Source organism: Oryzias latipes, chromosome 21, assembly GCF_053564925.1.
Source record: "Oryzias latipes strain Hd-rR chromosome 21, Olatipes_Hd-rR_3.1".
In the NCBI taxonomy this organism is placed as follows: Eukaryota; Metazoa; Chordata; class Actinopteri; order Beloniformes; family Adrianichthyidae; genus Oryzias; species Oryzias latipes.
This window is the reverse complement of record NC_136257.1, coordinates 4,066,802-4,081,259: the sequence shown is the minus strand read 5'-3', so window position 1 is coordinate 4,081,259 and position 14,458 is coordinate 4,066,802.

Genomic DNA, 14,458 nt, shown 5'->3' with positions numbered 1-14,458 from the left:
GTTTCTATTTATAGGTTACTGTTAAATACGAAGAGATATTTAAATGTATTGCTAAGTATTACAAAAAGAGACACACTTAAACATTAAGATTGCTACCGCAAAACCAACATATCCAACAAAAGAAGGTCAATTTAATCACAGTTATTAGAATCCTACAGTGAAGGATTCACTTTTCTTGGACAGAGTATTGCTTCCTCAAGTTCAAAGGGTTCATCTGAACATTGGTGCAAAAAAATGAACTGTTTTATCCATTGACTGTATATACGAACTGGACTGAGTGACTTCTCCCTCTGGTGTTTCAAACAGGAAGTATCTGCTGGTCACAAAAAGCCAGACTTCTATTGAGAAATAAACAGCTATTATTCAGTCATTCTGTTTGCCAGATGTTATAACTGGCCAATCGATGCCTCAATGAAAGCATGTGTTCTTGTCTTGAATGTTTAAACCGTTTGACAGATTTTCCCAGCCAACTTTCACTGTATGTGTCGTCTTCTAACATGCTCGCTCCTGGTTGGAAAGAGTGGTTGTCATAGAACTGTGGACTCAGACCAATCACTGCTTATTGACGTTTTCTGGTTCCAACGTGGCGACAGCTGTGTTGTGTAAAAATGGCAACTGAATTGACTTTATTTGATTGGACCTGGAAGCAAGACATTTTCTATGGGTGGTGTCACACTCACTCAGTCCATTATCTTTATACAGTCAAGGGTTTTACCTGAAATTTAACCTTGGTGCAGTTTATTACAACTGCAGACAGACAATTCAGCAAACCAAAAGGAAAACAAAAATAAATTTCAGTAAAATTAGTGCTTTTTAAGGAAAAAAACAATCTTATCAAAAAATCTTATCCCATGAGGAGATGTAAATTAGTGAGAACAGTTGCATTGTTGCCTGTGGATTTAAGAGCAAAACGCTTTACACGGATGTGCTTTTGTTGGTCTTTCACAGTCCATGAGTTAGGTCAGTGGTCCCTAACTGCCGGGCCATGGACTGGTTTTGTTCAGTATGGCAGTTGGTATCGGGTTGCAGAGAAGAAAGAAAAAACATGACCTAGACTTTTTCCAATTAGATTCTGATTCTGAAAGAAGTTTTACTTAGAAAAAATAATAGATCTTCCACCACTTCTCACTCATTCTTGATGAATGTCAAGTCACATGTTGAAAATACATTCACTACTTTTTTAAGGCGGCTATTGTGTTCAGATAGATAGATAGATAGATAGATAGATAGATAGATAGATAGATAGATAGATAGATAGATAGATAGATAGATAGATAGATAGATAGATAGATAGATAGATAGATAGATAGATAGATAGATAGATAGATAGATAGATAGATAGATATTAGGATTTATTTCCGGTTCCGGGTTACGGGCAGGGCGCGTGGCGTGCCTCTCTATCTTCAAATTACTTAAAAGGTTGATTTTCCCCAAAAAAGACAGCTGACCATGCCCCCGAAGAAACCCCAGGAATACGAAGACATCTTATGATTTTTAATTCTGTCTGATAAAAACTGGAAACCGGATATTGATAAATCATGTAATAAAATGGTTACAGTATAACGGGGTGGGATTATATAAGTTCGCTTCCTTCCACTCCCTTTCAAGCAATGTATAACTGATGATTATATTGCTGTTGTGTATTATTTGTACTCAATTGCTTGAAATAAACCATTTCAAATCAATTCAAAAATATTCATCCCCAAAGGTTATTCGGTTAAAACGCATCGGTTATAATGCACAGTATTCATCAACTGGCCGTCTAATGTTACGAGAATGTTGCTAATAAAGTTGACCAAATAGTGGATTCACATTTATTACTTAAAAAATAACAGTTTTAGTGACCTTTTTTCTTTTTTTTGGTATTTATTTGTCGTAACTAAAAGTCTAACAAGGCTGCAGTTGGCGTTTGCCTTTTAGCTTCCACTTTGAAAGTTATGGGTTTAAGAAAAATCAACTGTAATTAGGCTGCATATATAGCCTACTGTATATTGAATAAATTTGACATGTCTGCTCTTAAATAATCTAAAGTTGGAGTTTTTTTGTTTTAATTTCTTATGGAAACTCTAATCATATTGAATCAATAATAAAAACAAATGTATTATTTATGTTGGCAAGATTTCAAAGCACAATTAAACATGTTTAAGTGTTAAGTATTTTTCCACAGAAGCTTTACACAATGGCATTTTTTAGAAAACGATCAAAATACTTTCATCTTTTTTTTTAGGTCAATCCCCCCTATATTCCATGTTATTTCTATTAGACCACAGCATGGGGTCTTAATTGATTTAAGTATTTCCACATGAACTATTTTGGCCTATGTGAGGGAATCACTGCAGGGTCTGACGTCAGATGAAACACACTAGATCAATCAAGCGCAACAGCAGAGAGAAAGGCCAGATGGTGAAAGGGTGCAGAGACCAGAACAGGAAATGGTGCACTTCGCTGTTAAATTGTGTGGAATGATTTGTTGTTAACAACAAAGTGTCCACTCTTCTCTAAGCTACTTTTGTTCCAAGAGTAATTTTCTGTTCACACTTCTCGCTCTTTATAGAACTCCTGTGGTCTTTGACTGCTTTCTATTTGCCAGAACAGCACTAATCTGAAGCTATGAAGGTCAGCACCATTTGATGAATAATTCTCATACCATACAAGTAGCCAAAATTAATATTTACTTTACCTTTCATTTATGGATGTCCCAATTCAATCATTTAAACAGAAATTGATCACGTAGTTTGAGACTCAATTGGAATGGGATGTTGTATCCCAATCAGGGATCAGATACCTTTGATCTTGTTATGATCAGCGCTGTGTATTTCAAGCCTATTATTATAGATACATAACTCTAGTAGAAGTCTGCATATCATGAGCAGATCACAGCATTTTATTGTTGTGATGCGCAGCAGAATATGGCACCTAGGTTGATCAGGTTTTGGCAAAGATATTCATAGATTTTGACTCTCAGGCTCAATAACTTTTTCAATAGACTTTTTAAATTTTGATTTAAAATGGTTTATTTCAAGCAATCAAATAGGAATGGTGTTTCTCTTTCGGCTTTTCCCATCAGGGCTCGCCACATCGAACATGTCGCATGGTAAACTTGGCAATGTTTTACCCCGGATGCCCTTCCTGACGCAACCTTCTCAAAGCAACCGGGCTTGGGACCGGCACAGAAGTAGAGAAGGGAACAGGGAGCAGCCCGGATTCGAACCCTGGTTTCACGGACGGAAGGCGCCGCAAACCAGCACGAGCTAAACCAGCTCCCCAAGCAATCAAATAGGAATAATACACACACAAAAAAACAATCCAATCGTCAGTTATACATTCTTACAATAACTAATCAAACTTAGTATAATTAGACATAAAATTAAGTATTGCTTGAAAGGGAGTGGAGGGAAGAGAAATTATAATCCCACCCCTGTTCTACCGTAACCACACAATCTTTTCTCTGTAACTTAGAGAAGCACACATTGGTAAATTCTTTTCTGTAAACTGGATTTCTATTGAGTACCTGGTGTACATGCCCACCAATAAAAGAACAAGAACATCATTTCCCATCCTATGCAGCTGTTAGTTTTGTATAAGTTGGAGCACTTTATCATGCAAATGTGAACCAAAATTTTAGGAAACCAGCTAGTTTCATTTAAGAAACCCCGTGACTGAAGAAAGCCTATTTTAACCTGTTTGCTTAAACATACTGTATGTGGCCAGTGCAAGAGTTCTTAACTCAAAGTAGTGTATTTATACTTACACAACTATATATACAGTAAACACATTTTTACTTTCTTGTCTTTTATTTGCAATGAATGTACCATCATACAATTGCAGACATTGCAGTTTGTTCATATCCATGCTTTTACCAACACTGCAAGTTTTCGAGCTGCACACATTGAATGTATTTATGTTGCATTCTAATCCCTAAGTGACTGACTCAGCTGTTAGAATAAGAAGTGTTTGTAGAGGAAAAAGAGCAAAAACTCAAATTCCATTGAAAATATTCAGGTACAGAAGCTAAAACCATAAAAGAAATAGAAAAATGTAAATAATCCTTACTTGCTTAACAATAAATATTGCATAGTGTGGATTTGATCTGAAATCAAACCCTTAAGATTAATTATGAACTGATTTAGCTTTCTGCCCATTGAGGTAATATTAAAAAACATTGAAAATCAAAAACATGATTTTTTTCAACCAAAGTTTCTTTTTAAAGCAGGAAGAATGACATTGAAGCAAATATTTCATACACACGCTATAAAGTATTTACTAGGGGTATAACGATTAATTTGAACGCCCTGTAAGTCCATGTGTTGGGGCACAATATCATCCAGTAACAGTAACATGACTTTGGTAATCAGAATATGCAAGCTAAATTGACCTATTTTTAATTTAAGTTTTATTGTTCAAAATACATCATATTAGTTTTTTTCTTTCTATAGCGAAAGAGAATACATATTTTTTCTTTTATTTACATTTCACAAAAATGATTAGTTATCTGTACTTGCATCCTAAATGCAAACATTTTCAATTCTTTTGAAATCTTTTATAAAACATTAAAAGGGACCAAGTAAGTGTTGATTTATCATCACACAATTACCAGTGGGACTGATTAACCGGACAAACATAGAAAAGAATAGAATTTAAGGATCTTTTTGTGCTATCCCTGTAAAGTGGTATCTCATCCAATGATGCCATCGCCAGATCCCTGATTTCCCATGGTGCACCTTGATAGTATCTCTGATTTTAAGTCTTTTCCACCTATTTGATAACAATTTCTTTCAAACCCTCTGATGACTATCCACACTTTGACCTTGAAAAGCCAACCTAAAGCCAGTAGAATGATTGTCACTGATTGGGCAACTCTCTTTTTGACTGAAAAAAACAACTTTTTGTGTTGAAAACATGATTCTGTTTTGCAGGGCAAATGGCTTTTTAATGGTTCATCAAAAAAGACTCCAAAAAAACTGCTATAATAAGAGGTGGATGACCAGGCACTTCCACAGACATCTTCTGTCTAAACTTTATAACAGAATGTTTATTAAGTATCAGTTAAATTACGTAAAAAACAGTGTGTATTTACTGTACATTGCTATAGCTACTATAGCTGAACAGACGCAAAAGTTTGGATGGAGCAGAACTCAACTATGCTAGTAGGGTGCTAGTGACTACAGCCTTAACCTCAAGGCGGAATGTTAGGGTGACTCGTGTCCCATACTCGGCATGACCCCTGGCAACCATAGGTAGAGATGGCAGAGTGTCAGGTTTTGAATAAGCTGGACCCAAATGCAGACAGGAAACAGATTTATTGAGAAGAGGATTGAGTCTTTGAGAGAGTAAACTGGCAGAAGATCCAGAAGGCGAGGCTGAAAGTGGTGGGCTTGGCTCGTGTTTGAGCTGCTTGGTTTGGTTTGCTTTGGTTCGGCTTGGCTTGGCTTGACTTGGTGTGGTGCAGCTTAGCTTGGCTGGACCTTGCTTGGTTCGGGGCTGCTTGGCTCAGCTTGGTTGGGTCTTGAGCTGCTTGGCGTGGCGTGGCGTGGCTTGGCTTGGCGTGGCTTGGCTTGGCTTAGTCTTGAGCTGCTCAACTTGGCTTTGCTTAGCTTTGCTTTAACCAGCAGGGATGAGTGGTCTTTTCCATAGAGGAGAACAGACGAACCGACGATGGCCGGAGGAAGAGAAGGACTTATAAAGGCAGACTAATCAGATGTAGAACAGGTGCGGGAACCAGCGGCAGGTGTGCGGGGACGGCCTCGACACCTGACAGTACCCCGTCCACAAGGGACGCCACCCGGCGTCCGAAAACCGGTCAGGGTGCAGACGGCGAAAGTCCCGCACCAAGGCATCATCCAAAATGAACGAACGGGGCACCCAACACCGCTCCTCAGGGCCATAGCCCTCCCAGTCAACCAAATACTGGAAACCACGGCCCCGGCGGCGAACATCCAGGAGGCGACGGACAGAAAAGGCAGGATGGTCATCCACAAGCCGGGCGGGCGGAGGGGGCTCGGCCGGAGGGCACAGCGGACTGGACGCCACAGGCTTAAGACGGGAGACGTGGAAGACAGGGTGGACTCTCATGGAGCGGGGAAGACGAAGCTTGACGGAAGCGGAGCAACGGGGGAAACGGGGCAACAGCTTGCTTGATTCAGTGAGCAGGGGCAAATCCTTAGTAGAAAGCCAAACTTTCTGGCCAATGGAATAGGCTGGGGCTGTAATACGAGAACGGTCTGCAGCAGTCTTAGTGCGTTGAGAAGCACGGAGTAAAGACCGTCTGGTAGCAGTCCAGACCTTACGACACCGGCGGATATGGGCTGCAACAGATGGAACCGCCAAATCCTGCTCCTCAGATGGGAAGAGGGGAGGCTGATATCCCAAGGAGGCCTCAAATGGAGAACGGCCTGTGGCGGAAGAAACCAGAGAATTATGTGAATACTCCACCCAGACGAGAAAATCAGACCAAGTCGTGGGATTCTGAGAGCAAACACAACGAAGAGCGGACTCCAAGTCCTGGTTAGTGCGTTCTGTCTGACCATTGGTTTGTGGATGGAAGCCAGAAGATAAACTAGCTGTAGCCCCTAAAGCTTGACAGAAACATCTCCACACCTGGGAGGTGAATTGGGGCCCTCGGTCAGAGACGATGTCAGATGGGATGCCGTGGAGACGAAACACATGGTGAGAGAGAGCACTGGCCGTCTCAGCAGCGGTGGGGAGTTTAGACATGGCAACAAAGTGTGCTGCTTTGGAAAAGCGGTCGACGATGGTGTGTATGACCGTGTTTCCTTTAGAAGCGGGGAGACCAGTTACAAAGTCGACAGCGATGTGAGACCATGGCCGAGAGGGAATAGGTAGGGGCTGGAGAAGACCAGCGGGTGCTTGATGCGTGGACTTGTTGGTGGCACAAACTGTACAGGCGGCCACAAAAGCCCTAGTGTCCGCAGCCATGGTGGGCCACCAGAAACAGCGTTGAATCTGGGAGAGGGTGCGGTGAAAGCCTGGGTGGCAAGAGAAACGAGACGCATGAATTCAAGTCAACACCTGGGGCCGGACTGCTGCAGGGATGTATTGGCGGTTGGGTGGTCCGCCTCCCGGGTCGGGGTCAGTGACCAGAGCATCTCGAATGGCCGCTTCGATTTCCCAAGTGAGACTGGCCACCACACATGCGGAAGGAAGAATGGAATCTGCCGGGAAGTCAGGGTCGTTGGAGGCATGTAAACGAGAGAGGGCGTCAGGCTTCTGATTACGTGATCCAGGACGGAAAGAAACGGTAAAGTTAAATCGACTGAAAAACAAGGCCCAACGAGCCTGACGTGGATTGAGTCTCTCAGCAGCACTGAGATATTCTAAGTTTTTGTGGTCTGTCCACACCAGAAATGGATGTTCAGCCCCCTCCAACCAGTGCCGCCACTCCTCCAAGGCCAACTTAATGGCCAACAGCTCCCGATTTCCCACATCATAGTTCCGTTCAGAGGCTGAAAGCTTACGGGAGAAAAAGGCACAAGGGTGGAGTTTTCCATCATCGGTCCGTTGAGAGAGGACAGCCCCCACCCCAGTATCGGAAGCGTCGACCTCGACCACAAACTGCCGGGTGGGATCAGCGTGAGCTAAAACAGGAGCAGTGGTAAACAAGTCCTTTAGATGGTTAAAGGCATCCTCTGCCTCCTGGTTCCACCGAAATGAGGTCTTACTTGATGTCAAACTGGTCAGAGGATTAGCGATGCAGTTATAGTTGCGCACGGAGCGCCGGTAAAAGTTGGCAAAACCAAGAAAGCGTTGCAGATCTTTGCGGGAAGTCGGTCGGGGCCAGTCTTTTATTGCAGCGACTTTGGTTGGGTCCATATTCATACTCCCCTTCTCGATGATGAAGCCCAGGAAGGACACTCTGGGGACGTGAAATTCACATTTCTCTGCTTTTACGAAAAGTTTGTTTTCGAGAAGTCTGTGAAGGACTAGGCGTACATGCTGACAGTGTGACTCAAGAGAAGGGGAATAAATGAGAATGTCGTCCAAGTAGACGAATACAAATCGGTTCAGGAAGTCTCTTAAGGTGTCATTAACGAGAGCCTGGAACACCGCTGGAGCATTAGTCAAGCCAAAGGGCATGTCCAGGTACTCAAAATGACCCAAGGGGGTGTTAAATGCCGTCTTCCACTCGTCCCCTTCCCGTACCCGCACCAGATGATAAGCATTCCGGAGGTCCAACTTACTGAATACCGCAGCACCCTGGAGGTATTCAAATGCTGAGTTTAATAAAGGTAGAGGGTATTTATTTTTGACAGTGATTTTATTGAGTTGCCGGTAATCAATACAAGGGCGGAGAGTCTTGTCCTTCTTTTCAACAAAGAAAAAACCTGCAGCCAGTGGAGAGGAAGATGGTCGGATTATGCCAGCTGCCAGGGATTCTTGGATGTACAACTCCATGGCCTGGAGCTCCGGTTTCGAGAGGCTATAGAGGTGGGATTTCGGCAAAGTGGCACCTGGGATAAGCTCAATACGGCAATCATACGGTCTATGGGGAGGAAGAGCTGAAGCCTTCTGTTTACTAAAGACCGCTGAAAGGTCATGGTAGATGGAGGGGACGCCAGACAGATCTGGGGAGTCAAGAGAGGGCGAAGACCTGGGCTGATCAGGGTAAGCAGAGCGAAGGCAAGTGGCGTGACAATAGGGGCTCCAACTCATGATGTTGTTAGACTGCCAATCAATGTGTGGGTTGTGGAGACAAAGCCAAGGGCGTCCCAATATTATTTGACTGGAAGTAGCCTGAAAGACATAAAACTGCAGGGTTTCGACATGGTTGCCAGAAACACATAGGAGAACAGGAGCCGTTTGGTGTTGGATGACTGCAAGGGGTTGCCCATTAGCAGCACTAACCCTCAAAGGAGGGTCCAAAGGGATGAGTTTTAATCCCACCTCGAGGGCCAGGCCCTCATTGAGAAAATTTCCCTCAGCCCCCGAGTCAATGAGAGCAGACACCGAACGGGACCATGAACCAGACGACAGGGAGACCATAAATTCAGTCTTGGGTGGGGTGTGATTTAGAAACCCTGCGCCCTTCAGTGTCCCCATATTCACTGAAGGGCTCTGTCTTTTGGTCTCACAGGACAGACAGCCACCTGATGAGCATTGCTGCCACAATAGAAACATTCACCTCGTGTCCATCGTTCCTGCCTTTCCTTAGGCGTTAAACGTGTCCTCCCCAACTGCATTGGCTCTTCAGTGGATGCAGATGAAACCGCGGGCTGATACGTCGAAAAACTCGAAGAGGGCGTTTCCTGGCGTGACGTAGTTCTCGGAAAGGACGGCTGGGACTTGTAGTTCCGGGTAGGGCGGCGCTCTCGAAGGCGGTTGTCGATTCTGATAGAAAGAGAAATGAGAGCTTCCAGGGAGACAGGTTTGTCATAATGCAACAGTTCATCTTTTATGGCGTCATTCAACCCGTTGAAAAATACTTCCTGAAGTGCTCTACAGTCCCATCCCGCTTCCGTGGCCAAAATGCGGAAGTCCACAGAGTAATCAGCCACGGACCGTTTGTCTTGACGTAAAGCCAGCAGCTTCCGGGACACATCGTGATGTTTCTCTGGTGTCTTGAATATTAGTTTAAACTGGCTCATGAAGTCCTGGAAAGATAACACAGCTGAGCTCCGGTTCGCTAAAAATGCTTCGGCCCACTCCAGAGCACGGCCACGTAACAGCCCGGTCACGTAGGCGATCTTGGCTTCATCAGATGAGTACATGCTGGATTGCTGTGAAAACACCATGGTGCACTGGAGGAGGAAACCTCTGCAATGGACGGAGGTTCCAGAAAAAGGATCCGGATTAGGAATTCTGGCTTCCTGGACCTGGGATGAAAGACTTGGAGGAGCCGGAGGCGGCGGAGTAGCGGAGGCAGGTGAGCGTGATGAATCAGCAATAGTCTGGAGCAGAGTCTGGAGCTGGGTTAACTGTTGTGTGATGGCCTGTTGATTTTCTGAAAGGCTGTGGAGCATATGCTCATGTCGATCCATGGTGGTGGCGTGGGATGACAGAGTCTGATTCACAGGGTCCGTGCCTGCTGGGTCCATGATGGTCGGTTCGTTCTGTCAGGTTTTGAATTAGCTGGACCCAAATGCAGACAGGAAACAGATTTATTGAGAAGAGGATTGAGTCTTTGAGAGAGTAAACTGGCAGAAGATCCAGAAGGCAAGGCTGAAAGTGGTGGGCTTGGCTCGTGTTTGAGCTGCTTGGTTTGGTTTGCTTTGGTTCGGCTTGGCTTGGCTTGACTTGGTGTGGTGCAGCTTAGCTTGGCTGGACCTTGCTTGGTTCGGGGCTGCTTGGCTCAGCTTGGTTGGGTCTTGAGCTGCTTGGCGTGGCGTGGCTTGGCTTGGCGTGGCTTGGCTTAGTCTTGAGCTGCTCAACTTGGCTTTGCTTAGCTTTTGCTTTAACCAGCGGGGATCAGTGGTCTTTTCCATAGAGGAGAACAGACGAACCGACGATGGCCGGAGGAAGAGAAGGACTTATAAAGGCAGACTAATCAGATGTAGAACAGGTGCGGGAACCAGCGGCAGGTGTGCGGGGACGGCCTCGACACCTGACACAGAGTCCAGTGACCTCTTTGAAACCATTTAATAGACATTTTTTTCAATGAGCAAGCACCCAAAAACATTGAAATAGCAGTGCAATTTCATTCCTGTCAGAAATCCACTAGCTTCAGAAGCTAACGACAACATGAACATTGCTTCCCATAATGCAATCTGCCTACCATAAGTCCTGGAGTGGCCAAGGCACTAAGGTATGCAATCTGAGCCTTATTTTCATGGACTATATATATGTATATATATATATGTATATGTATATATATATAACGCCCCTCTCACCCTCCGCGGGTCGTTACTCACACACAAGCTCTACCAGAGGCCTGGGAGCTTGAGGGTCCTGCAGTATCTTAGCTGTTCCTAGCACTGCGCTCTTCTGGACTGAGAGGTCTGAGGTCTTTCCAGATATCTGTTGTAGCCACTCCTCCAGCTTGGGGGTTACTGCCCTGAGTGCTCCAATTACCACAGGCACCACTGTCACCTTCACTTTCCAGGCTTTCTCCAGTTCTTCTTTGAGTCCCTGGTATTTCTCCAGTTTCTCATGTTCCTTCTTCCTGATGTTCCCATCGCTTGGCACTGCCACATCCACCACAACAGCTTTCCTCTGTTCTTTATCCACCACTACAAAGTCTGCTTGGTTCGCCATTACCATCCTATCAGTCTGGATCTGGAAGTCCCACAGGATCTTTGCCCTCTCATTCTCTACCATCTTCGGAGGTGTTTCCCATTTTGACCTTGGGGTTTCCAGTTCATATTCTGCACACATGTTCCTGTATATTATTCCAGCCACTTGATTGTGGCACTCCATGTATGCTTTCCCTGCCAGCATCTTACACCCTGCAGTTATGTGCTGGATTGTTTCAGGCGCCTCTTTGCACAGCCTACACCTTGGGTCTTGTCTGGTGTGGTAGACCTGAGCCTCTATTGCTCTGGTGCTCAGGGCTTGAGCGCTTCAGTGCTGTCCTGTAGGCCAGCCCTTTCTAGCCATTGGCAGGACTTCTTGATATCAGCCACTTCAGTTATGGTCCGGTGGTACATCCCATGCAGGGGTTTGTCCTCCCATGAGGATCTGTCCTCCAGCACTGTATCCTCTGTTCTCCATTGCCTGAGACATTCACTGAGCACACTGTCAGTTGGGGCCTTGAGCTTGATGTACTCATGCAACTTGGATGTTGGATGTTTCTTGGATATTTCATCCTGGATTGTGGCTTCTACGCTCACTAGTCCTCGGCCTCCTTCCTTGCGGCTAGCATACAGTCTCAGGGTGCTGGATTTGGGATGGAACCCTCCATGCATGGTGAGGAGCTTTCGTGTTTTAACATCCGTGGTCTGTATCTCTTCCTTTGGCCATCTTATTATTCCTGCAGGGTATCTGATAACTGGCAGTGCGGAACGAACAATATATATATATATATATATATATATATATATAAAATGTAACTGTTGATGTTATATATAATACTAACTTATCATCTATCCTTCTAACCCTCCAGGCCTAGAGTTTGACACCCCTGGTCTGTTGGGTCAAGGTCAAATAAGTTTGCTGGCCAATCAATAACAACTTGGCCGTTGAACCAGCTCGCCTGAACCCTAACACAGCTTTGAAAACATCCTAGACGTTGACAAGATATTTTCCAGCCTGGACCTCTGTGTTTAACTTGCTGAGGTTTTCCAAAAGGAGTTTTAGACTCTACAAAGTTCATTGGAGTTCAGACAGCAACACAAAGTAGATCTAACAAATGGTTAATGGCATAAACTTATATAGCGCTTTTCTAACTTCCTCAAAGGCCCAAAGCGCTTTACAGTCACAGACCTATTCACACACACATTCACACAAAGGAGAAGCAAGCTCTCCATGATTGTGTGAAGTGCTCACTGTGGACACACAGCAGGTGTCCTCACACTACAAGAACATGAGGGATAACCCGGTTACTAATGGAATTCCCAGCATGCAGGTGAAGATCCAGAGGACACAATTAGGAACTTCAGAAAGAAGCAGCTGAAACTTCCAGTGGAGTCTATAAACCAAATCACATTTTATCCCTCCATTCATGCCTAAACAGATAATCTAATTATAGACTGGGCAGGAAAATTACACTTGATCCAAATGAAATAACATTACTTTTAAAGAATTTTTCAAGAAATGAGTCATCAAAGATTGACATGTAACTCTAGAACAATCTTATTTTCAATAATATAAATCTAACTAGGTTAAATAAGGATTGAGGCCCAAACTTTGATACACCAACGACAGTGTCAGGTTTAGCTTTTTGCTTAAATTTGGTATCTGTTTGTCCATTGGAGTAAACCTTTATTTACTGCTGTGAGATGATCACTTCATTTGTTTTGTTGTAAATGCTCTTCTGTACGTGCAATGATAAATTATTTTTGCCTTGACACCCCAGATGGGGGCACACTGGGCTTATTTCATTTTTTATTTTTATTTTTTACTTTTCCTGTCCAACAGCTAGGCAGGCAGATGAAAGCTGAGGGCCTCTTGTGTTGGACATATTTTACTTTAACAAGAGGGGTTATTAATCTTCAGACAAACCAAAGGTATGACTGAATAAACCCCTTTTGTAATTTAGGCCAAACTTTATTCATTTCAACCATGTTTGAAAATCTTTGGTGTTGGACCGGACGGAAAAGGAAAGAAGGGAAGAAGAGGGAGGGATGTCGGGGGGGGGGGGGGGGGGGGGTGTGATAGTGAGAGGGGGGTAAGACCATGAAGCAGCATAGAGCAGACAGGTTTACTGGTTGTTTATCATTACGGTACGGTTCAAATGTAGTACAAAAAGGGCGGGGCCTGTTCACACACTCAAATGTTATCAACACACCTGCTAGCTGCAAAAAATGTTCACATGTCAACATGTACACAAAACAGATAGTGTCCACGAACGCATACCTATGCCTTTAAACCAACTAGTGTGAAATCTTTCATTCATTCAATCATGCAAACTATTAGTGCAAAGGTGAGCTAACCCCTGTGCTCAGGTGAGTGTTTATGTTCTTCTAAAATGGATGGTGGAATGTGAAAAGAAGAAGGAGGAGCGCCCAGCCACCCCCACACCCAGACCCCGCCGCAGCAGCAGCGGCAGCCGGAATTCCCCCAACGCCACACGGGAACAGGCAGGGAACAACCGCCCCCCCGGCGACCAAGACCGCCACCCAGGCCAGGACGCAGGACCGCCGCGAGGCCCCCAGAGCCAGAGAGCAGGGAGGCGCGGAGGGAAAGAGAGCGCCGCCCCAGCCCAGCCAGGAAAGCAGCCCCCCCGCCGCGCCGGAAGAGCCCAACGCAGGGCCCCACCGGAGAAGGACGCCCACAGCCCCAGACGAGCACCCCACCACCACCCAGGATTTCCGGGCATCCCCCCGCCCCAACCCCAGGTACGAGCCAGGACCGCCCAAGGGAGACCCGCTCCGCACTCCAGGCAGCCACCCACCCGGCCCACGGTTGGTCCAGGGAGGAGCAAGGCAGGGGCCCGCCGCCCCCGCCCAGGAGGGGGAAACCCCGGGGAAAAAAGGGTGGCCCACAAGGGGTGTTATAAATATGGCCCGACCAGGCTCGGCCATGTTGGAAGTTTGGCGGGGCCCAGCGCTCAGGGGCAAGGACCAGGACCCATCCCCCAGGGACACGAACACCCCCGGCTCAGGTGTAATATGAACCCCCCCACCGTGCGGAGAGAGCACCGCCGGGCCCAGGAAGCCGGCACCCAAGGGGCCCGCACCCCCCACCAGGGAGGGGGTAGGGGACAGATGGACCCAGGTCCCACCTTCCTTGCAAAATGTGTGTGCGTGTATGTGTGTTTGAGAGGGTGTGTGTGTGAATGTGTGTTTGAGAGGGTGTGTGTGTGTGCATGTGTGTGTGTTTATGTTGGAATGTATATATTGAAGGG